Source organism: Populus alba, chromosome 1 (genome assembly GCF_005239225.2).
Source record: "Populus alba chromosome 1, ASM523922v2, whole genome shotgun sequence".
In the NCBI taxonomy this organism is placed as follows: domain Eukaryota; kingdom Viridiplantae; phylum Streptophyta; class Magnoliopsida; order Malpighiales; family Salicaceae; genus Populus; species Populus alba.
This window is the reverse complement of record NC_133284.1, coordinates 53,200,998-53,210,075: the sequence shown is the minus strand read 5'-3', so window position 1 is coordinate 53,210,075 and position 9,078 is coordinate 53,200,998. Positions and strand designations below refer to the sequence as shown.

The following is a 9,078-nucleotide window of genomic DNA, read 5'->3' as shown; positions in this document are numbered from 1 at the left end:
AGTTTAATGTTTGCCATGATATGTACAAGACCAGACATTGCACAAGCAGTGGGAGCAACTAGTCGATATATGGCAAATCCTGGTAGAGAGCATTGGAATACTATCAAGAGGATCTTGAGATACATCAAGGGTACCTCAGATGCCGCATTATGTTATGGAGGATCAGAATTCACTGTCAGAGGTTATGTTGACTCAGATTTTGCTGGTGACCTTGAGAAAAGAAAATCCACTACAGGCTATGTGTTCATAATTACAGGAGGAGCTGTGAGCTGGGTCTCTAAACTTCAGACTGTTGTAGCGTTATCCACAACAGAAGCTGAGTATATGGCAGCTACACAAGCTTGCAAAGAAGCAATATGGATGAAGAAACTTATGGAGGAGCTCGGGCACAAACAAGAGAAGATTCTTTTGTATTGTGATAGTCAGAGTGCCTTGCATATTGCAAGGAATCCGGCGTTTCATTCAAGAACAAAACATATAGATGTTCAGTATCACTTTGTTCGCGAAGTGGTGGAACGAATTGGTGCCAGCCAATTAAATAAATATTGTAGGCACCAATTCGGTGCTACAAGATGACTAAGGCAAGGAAGCTTGCCTATAAATAGGCAGTGCATCCTTGCCTTATGCATATCACAAGAAAGAATTAAGAGAGAGCAAGAGGAGAGTAAGTGAGGTGTTTCTCCTAATAATAGAGAGGTTTCAGTTGTTCTCCTATTATTAGAGAGAGGTTGTAATTCCCACATTACTTAGTAAAATCCTTCTATACTTGCCCGTGGACGTAGCCTAATTGGGTGAACCACGTAAATTCTTGTGTGTCTCATTTCTCATTTATCCTATCCTTTGCCTTTTGTCTTGTCGGGCTTGCATGCTAGTATCCTAACAGTTTCTAGCTTTCACTTGAGTTCATATAACACACATGTTGTCGATATGTATGATATGATCGGAAACATGATGGTTTTTGTGAAACATGGCGTAATCAAACATCTAAATTCATGATCAGTTGGTTAGATCAGAGAAATTTGGACGTGCCTGCTTTTCCATACAAGGACATGTCTAAATGTAAGATGGTTTCCAAGAAGTTATTCTAGATTTTATGTTTGCTCTTATTGCAAAAATCGATTACCATATCAAATGGTTGCATCTGCATTTAACAATTTATAACATTGACGGTTTCTTTCATTATAGATATTGAATATTATGAGAAAAAGTGTGAAGTGTGATGTGATTCAAGAAAACTTGAGGGTTATCTGTGGTTGAATCAGATCAGATCCATTCGATTCATTTTCTGGCTGAATGCCTAAAGATTTTGTTTTGGGCAGGAGGAAAAGGTTGTATCAGGGATTTCTTTAGGTTCTGTGTTGATATATAAGATTGTTGCTTTAAGTTTCCCATGGTATGGAAAATTCCGGTTGATGCTTCCTGTGCTCAAGGAAAGATTGTATTCGTATCACCATTCTCTGTTCATCCCAGAAGGAAAAGCTGCCGCGTAGAAGTATCTTCTAGTCTTGACTTGTCTGTTTTCAGTGCACTGCAAACCAGCTGAAGAACAGCAACATGCTGTGAAGCAAAAATGTATTTCTTAAATCAGATGGCTGCCTACATCTGCAGCCTAACACTTCCATCGAGGACGAAATCCTCAGGGGCTCTAAAGGAAAAACACAAGCCATTAATGTCACAGCTCCTGGTGGAAGATTGCTTCAAAACAGCAGAAAACTTGGTCATGGAGAGAGCATCACTGGGAGCAGCAACAGCAGCAGATCCATGAGTTTCCTTCGCTCCAATACTAGCAGTTTCAATAATGTTGGGCCTTGTTTTATCTGTGGCCATTTGGGGCACATGGCGAAGAATCATCTCCTCAACCAAATATGTTTTTGTCGCTTTTACATCTGTTTCTACAATCCTCAACACTAACCAAACCAAACCAACCAAAGAGTTCAATTCAAGTTTCCAATGGATTTAGTTCTTGTTGAATTCTGACGAGGAACATCTCATTTCTTTAGCATGGAAGCCTTCTCCAGTTGAAATACTTAGTGGGCTTAGAAGGCTTATACATGAAACACTTATGGCAAGCATCCATCTTCTTTAGTCTTTGGCGAAAATCCGATCTCTCCAAACCATAGTTATTAAACCCGGACTGGACCGGCGGGTCAACCCGAGAACCGGTCGACCCGGTGACTGGACCGGTTCGGGTTAGGAGAAAGACCGGTAAATGCAAGAAACCGGCAAGACCTAGGCGACCCGAGCAAATCCATACGAGACCCGGTGTTTGTAATGCATAAACTGCCATTTGCAAAATCAAAACTCGATCCATGAACATAATCAACATAACATTTAAATCTCGCAAAAACTATCAGATCTGAGTTAAACTCGGGAATGAAACACATAAAACTTAAATAACGAGCTCACAAGTTACTACTGACTCAGGGGAAGAGCAGGAGAGGGGAGAAGGTGGGAAATGAAGTCAACAAGAGGAAGTGATCGAGCAGTGGTTGCTGAGGAGTGAGGACATGGCGATCGCCAGTGAAGGTGGGATCTGATGGAGAGAGCGGTTTTTTTTCATTTTAGATAGAAAGTGAGCTGGGGAGGGGGTGAAGATTGAAGAGCAGTAATTGCCTAAGCTGGGGGGTGACGTGGAGGGTTTTTATTCCAATCCATTAAATAATTATTTTAGTTTTTTTATTCAAAAAAATTATAAATGCATAAAGTTTATTTTATAGTTTTACAATAATAAGAAATAAACTAAAACATAAGAGTTTTTTCACACTTTCAATGTAAAAAAATTATGTTTTTTAAATAAAAAATAAATTTTTTTTTGGTTTAAATACTTCAACTTAAAAATATAACATAGTATCTTTTCAATGAGATATGAAGTCCTTGTATAAATATACTTTATGTTCACAAGAAAAAAAGTTATGTTTTTTCAATATGGAATAAAATACTTTTTTAGTTTAAATACTTCAACTTAAAAGCATAACATAGTATCTTTTCAATGTGCGATAATTTTTTTTAAATATTCTTTTAAACTTTATTATTTACAACATGTATAACATATATTCACATTGATTTTTTTTTAAAAAAATTCATATGAAATATGAAATATGAAATTTTTAATTTTTAAAAATTTTTCTAGGTTAACCTGGGTTGACCCATAAAATCCGGGACTCGGTTCCTTAGCCAAGTCAACCCGTAGACCGGGTTTGATAACTATGCTCCGAACCACTTGCAATTTGTTTGATGGGTCTAATTATACTTGAAGTGATATCAAATGACAAGAAATCAAATTTTGTATGCAATGGGAATAAAGCTTTAGGAGGACTGTCTAAATCTTATACTAATATAAAACTATTACTAATCTTCAGGACTTTTTAGCCATTCTCATCGTGTCATTTTCCAGCAACAAAAATAAAAAAAAAACTACTACACATGCCTTCATCTCTTTGCTATCTTCTTTTTATCTCTGAAAAGGAGATGAAAATGAATAAAATGATCAATGAAGAGTAAAAAAAAAAAGAGTTTATTTTACTTGAAAAATATTAAATTAATATATTTTTTTTTAAGATTTTAAGATTTTTTTTTCTTTGGACGATAATTTATTTTGTTTTTAAAAAATGTAAGGCAAATAGTATATTTAAACTCTGTTTGTTTTTTTCATTTCAGAAGTGTTTTTAAAAAAATTAAAAAACTATTTTTTTATTTGCTTCAAATTGATATTTTTTTTGGTATTTTCATATCATTTTGATGTGCTGATATTAAAAATAATTTGTAAAAAAATAAAAAAAATATATTTTAATTTATTTTAGTAAAAAAATACTTTTAAAAATAACCACAATCACACTCTTGAACACTCTATTAGTGCCTGTTTGAGAACTAGTGGCTTTTGTCTCCTTTTTTCCCCCCTTAAAAGCTAAGTGTTTGAAAGATTTTTAAAAGTTATTTTGAAAGCTCTATCAACATATATATCACTTGTTGGTGATATTTATATGTATTAGATGGAACTGAGATTATATTTAATTTAAAGTCCAATATGAAGATATTTTCGTGAATAGAGTAATATAGCATATAGTTGCTACTGATCAAGGATTAGATATCACAAATTTAACCACATTTTTTTAATCAATTAAATACTTTTAGCTTTGATTTTTTTTCCCATCCGACAATGTATAAAATATTATTATACAATTACACATCAAGAAATCTTGGTTAAGTTTTTCTTGTGTCGTGAATTATTTTCTTTTATAATTTACTATAATGCCATCAAACTGTTATAAAACCAGTAACAACACTAGGAGCAAGTCGACGGTGGCTTGGGACGGCCATTTCTATGGCCACTAAGAGCCCGTTTGGCTACGCGTTAGAGTTTGCGTTTCTTAAAAAACGCACTGAATAAATGTTTGGTTAAGGAAAAAAAATACTTAATGTGCATCGGTCCCACAATAAATTGCTGCTTTCTTGCGCGGCAACAAAAGGCAACCATGCTACACTGCTCACTGAACAGTGTAGCATGGTTGCCTTTCATGGAGTAGTAAAATGCATTGAACCGGGTCCGACCCAGTAAAAAAAATATTTTTTTATTTTTTAATTGTGTTTTATTTGCTTGATGACATAGTATTTGCAAAATTTGATCACAATTCTAATTTGTTCCTGATTATATTTTACAAGTTATGTTGTTGCGTGTTAAAGAAACCAAGAAAATTGTCGGATGTATTTCAGACGTGATGGAATTGTAGATCGTTCAATGGAATAATAAAAAAAATATTTTATATAAAGTATGATTTATTTTATGATGTAATAGCAATAGCTAAATTCACAATATTTAAATTAAAAATCATCAATATTAATATATATTTTTTAAAATTATTTTTATAACCTCAATTTTAAAAGCATTCTTAACCAAACACATTAAATTATTTTTTCTTCAACCTCAATTTCAACCACAGTTTTAACCAAATTGATAGGTTTATTTCCATTAAAGTGTGTACAAGCCAATGTATTCATTGCCTAAGCGTAAGAAGGCATGCTAAAGAGACAATGTCCAGCCTTCAGTGTATATAGCAATATTCAAGTACTGATTTGCATTGGAGTTTTGAAGAAATTACTAAAAACATGTTAAAATGGAATCCTCCTTCAGTTCTGAAATTGTTTTCTAATCTTAAACACATCAACTAGTTAAACTCAACCTTAGGCACTCAGAAAAACGCACATATTTGAACTCAACCTTAGGCCATCAACAGAACCCCACATGAGTAACAACACAATACATTTTAAAAATATTTGAAGAACCTGAACTAACACTAGATGATAGGGGGATTACAAATTTAGAATATACATGTACATATGTTATACCATGAAAGACAGAAAAGACAAGAGAGATAGCTGAATAAATCACTCGTAGGTACCACTCTTTTTGACATTAAAAAAACAGAGTATAATTATAACACATAAGAAGTCCAAATAAAAAGGAAAAGGAACACAAACACAGTAACAGGGCATCACAAACCGGAAGAAAAGCATATCATGCAGCAACAACGCATAAAATGTAATATACAATTGGCATAACAAAGTAACAGAATAATTCAACCGAAAAATACATAATCAAACACAACAATAACAAAAATTTTTATTCTCAAACATCACACAACAATTGAAAATTAAAGACTACATTAATTGTGCAACAGAAACTGACCTTGATTTTTCCTTTGCAACCGAGACAGAGATTGGTAAGATGCTTGGCCTTCAGCTTTCCAGGAGGATGATTTCGATGGTGTATTTGGTTCTGGCAAAGAAAACACACAGCAAACAAAATTTTTGGTTAGAGAAAACAGTGTGTTTAGCAGATAAGGCATGATCTAAAAAATTTTTCAGGTGAAGTGCGAAGAACATTACCTGGTGACACGACCAAAAGATTGATGTCTTCTCCCAAGTGCAGGAGTGTCGAAATAATATATAACCCGACAAGACCGGGGTCGAACCACAAAGAGGTTAATTGTATAAATTATAAATAACAATACAACAACAACAACAACAACAACAACAATAATAATACTCAGTACATGACGTTGTTATACTTGAGAATGATCTAAAAGATCGGGTCACAGGTTTCCAGCCTATATACTGATTTTATGAAAAGATCAATGTAAAACCTCCAGGTGAAAAATCATAAATTGACTAGTTTTAGGTAAAACAAAATAATTCGTAACTCTTGATTGAGTGATCAAACAATTCTGAAAATTTTCGTGGGATGTTCTAATATCATGCCTTATATTGGGTTAAAATTTCAGAATTTTTAGAGAAATTCTGAAATTTGAAGAAAAATCATAAATTGACTAGTTTTAGGTAAAACAAAATAATTTGTAACTCTTGATTGGGTGATCAGAAAATTCTGAAAATTTGCGTTGAGTGTTCTAATATCATGCCTTAGCTTGGGTTAAAATTTCATAATTTTTAGAGAAATTCAGAAATTTGACGAAAAATCACAATTCGACTAGTTTTACGTTATTGGACGTAATTTTTAATCCGACCATCGGATTGAGCCGAAATTTTTTGAGGAACCTTAAAATATACTAAATAAAACCTGGTTAAAATTTTAAGATGAATGGAGCTCGGTAGTGCTAGAAAAAAAATAAGGACCATCAAATAGAGGCAAAAATGCTCATTAGGGGTAGAATAGTTATTTGCCATTGAAAAGAAAATATATAAGCCCTCCTTCTCTTTTATTAACTGCCGAATGGGTAGAAACAAAAAGATGAAAAGAAAAACAGAGCATAACGTGAGAGATAGAGAGAAAAGTAAAGAAAAACAATAAGGAAATTGAGAGAGTAACTTTATAAACTTGCAAGTTAAACCTATAAAACACTAAATCAAGTGAAGGAAGGAGGATTTGAGAAGGGGAATTCAGCTAACCTTGGAAGAGAAGAGAAATTGGAAGAAAAACAATAGGTAAGCATGAGAAGTTTGGATTTAATGTTGATTTAGATGTTTTTCCTAAGCTTATTTGATTAAATTAGGAAGTAATTTCATGGAACTTTACCTTAGTTTCCCTTAAATCCTAGATTATTGAACTTAGGGTTCTTATGTGAATTTGGGGGAATTAGGAGGGGAAGGGAAAATGATGAAGTTGAAGAGGAATAGAATGAAAACAAGTTGAAATAACAAGTAAATGAAGAGAGATTTGAGGGAGCAAAAAGAAACATCACATTCGGCCAATGAAGGAAAAAAAATAAAAATGGGAGAATTAGTTTTGATGTTAATGTTTAGAAAAAAACCATGTTTAATCATGATAAATGAAAATGTAAGAAAGACTAAATGAAGAGATAGCATTTAAGTTGAGAAAATAATAATAATAATAATATGTAAATTCAAATTAAAAGAGAAATAAACTAGTTAAAAGAAAATATGAAGACAAGATGCCTAGATTGTGTTTGAATATAGTATTTAAATAAAATAAATAATATGATGTGAGGGTATAAAGAATAGAAGAATAATTTGATGGAGGAATTATGAACATAGAGAAAACAAAGAAGTAACTTGAGTTAAATATGAGGTTGTATGTAAAATAATGATGTTATATTTGAGAATGAATTTTTATTAGAACAAATTACAAATAAAAATATTATGTGCTTTATGTTTCGGCACATAAGAAAAAAATATTGATGGACTAATGATATAATGACACTTGATTGATTCAGGAGCTGTGTCTGGAGCTGGTTATCAGACAGGAGGAGCTGAGTCATCCCGAACAGAAGGTAGGTGAATTCGTCACCTCTTTTTGTAATTTTTAGTTTTCCTAATTATCTATGTTGCTTATTTAATTGATATTAAATGAATGGAGCAAATGAATAATTTGAGTTATAATTATGTGAAATTACTGGTTTTATTGGTTAACAAAGAGGTTAACCGGATATGGGGTAATTCATATGGAATTACCGGATTGTTTGACTAATACAAGAGATTAGTCGGATGCTAGGTAATTCGAATGGAATTACCGGATTGATTGGCTAACAAAAGAGATTAGCCGGATACTGGGTGATTCATATGGAATTACCGGATTGATTTTGCTAACCGAAATGGGTTAGTTGGTTTTTTGGGTAATAAAGAGAATTACCGGGTTTATTGGTTAACAAAGAGGTTAACTGGATAAAGAGTAATTTATATGGAATTACCGGATTGATTGGCTAACAAAAGAGGTTAGCTGGATGATAGGTAATTCGAATGGAATTACTGGGTCTATTGGTAACCGAGGAAGGAAAAAAATGAATTTTGGTATCTATATGGAAGTGTTAGATGTATTTTGGTAATTAAGAGGAATTAGTTGGATTTTTAAGTCCTAGAAAGATTATGTAAATTATAGGAGTAAGTTAGATTGAAGTAGAAGTACTAAATTTCAAAGGTTAAGAGTAATTATTTAATGTTAGATTAATATAATGAGAAAGTTAATTAATATGGTTGTTGTTGAAAGAGGTATGCCACGAGGTGATGCAGATCGTTAGATGTAGGAATTCTCCTGTTTATGAATTACCATTTTGGAATGTAATATTCATGTCTTTACTTTCAATGTAAATCCTTTTGTGATGTAAAAATCAAGTAGAAGGTGTAATAGGTAGTGGATGTATTATATATATGTATAGTTATTAGTATGATCAAATCATTTTCAAAATGATAAGATAAGATTTATTATAAACATAATATGACTCTTAATCTTAATGTTGTATTTATCTAGTTAGTTAGCATTTATTATGTTTGTGATGAATTTGTTTATCCTTTGGGTTGCTTTGGGAGTACATTTATGTTGATTATTAATTGATAAGTATAAGCATTGCGTTATTGTTTGATGATTGGAATATGATCCAGGATGATTGGATCAAGATGGAAGTCATAATGATACATATTAGAAGTGTTGTCGATAACTTGGTACCAACAAAAATAGAGGAAATTCTGCCAAAATTTTCAAAAAAAAAAAATCCCATAAATTTAGACATATTACCCAATACTTGACATTGGTAAATAAATGTTTGGAAATTTCATGACATTATGATTTGAGACTGTTACAATCAAAGAGATATATTATATAATATAAACAGA

General features: G+C 32.4%; 1 long non-coding RNA gene across 1 annotated transcript; it reads left to right on the top strand.

Moving 5' to 3' along the window:
* Window positions 1-6,723: 6,723 nt before the first annotated feature.
* Window positions 6,724-8,682, top strand: LOC118046656 (uncharacterized). The gene is made up of 3 exons (XR_004687214.2): window positions 6,724-6,936; window positions 7,686-7,742; window positions 8,458-8,682. It is a non-coding gene; the product is annotated as an uncharacterized lncRNA (long non-coding RNA).
* Window positions 8,683-9,078: the final 396 nt, after the last annotated feature.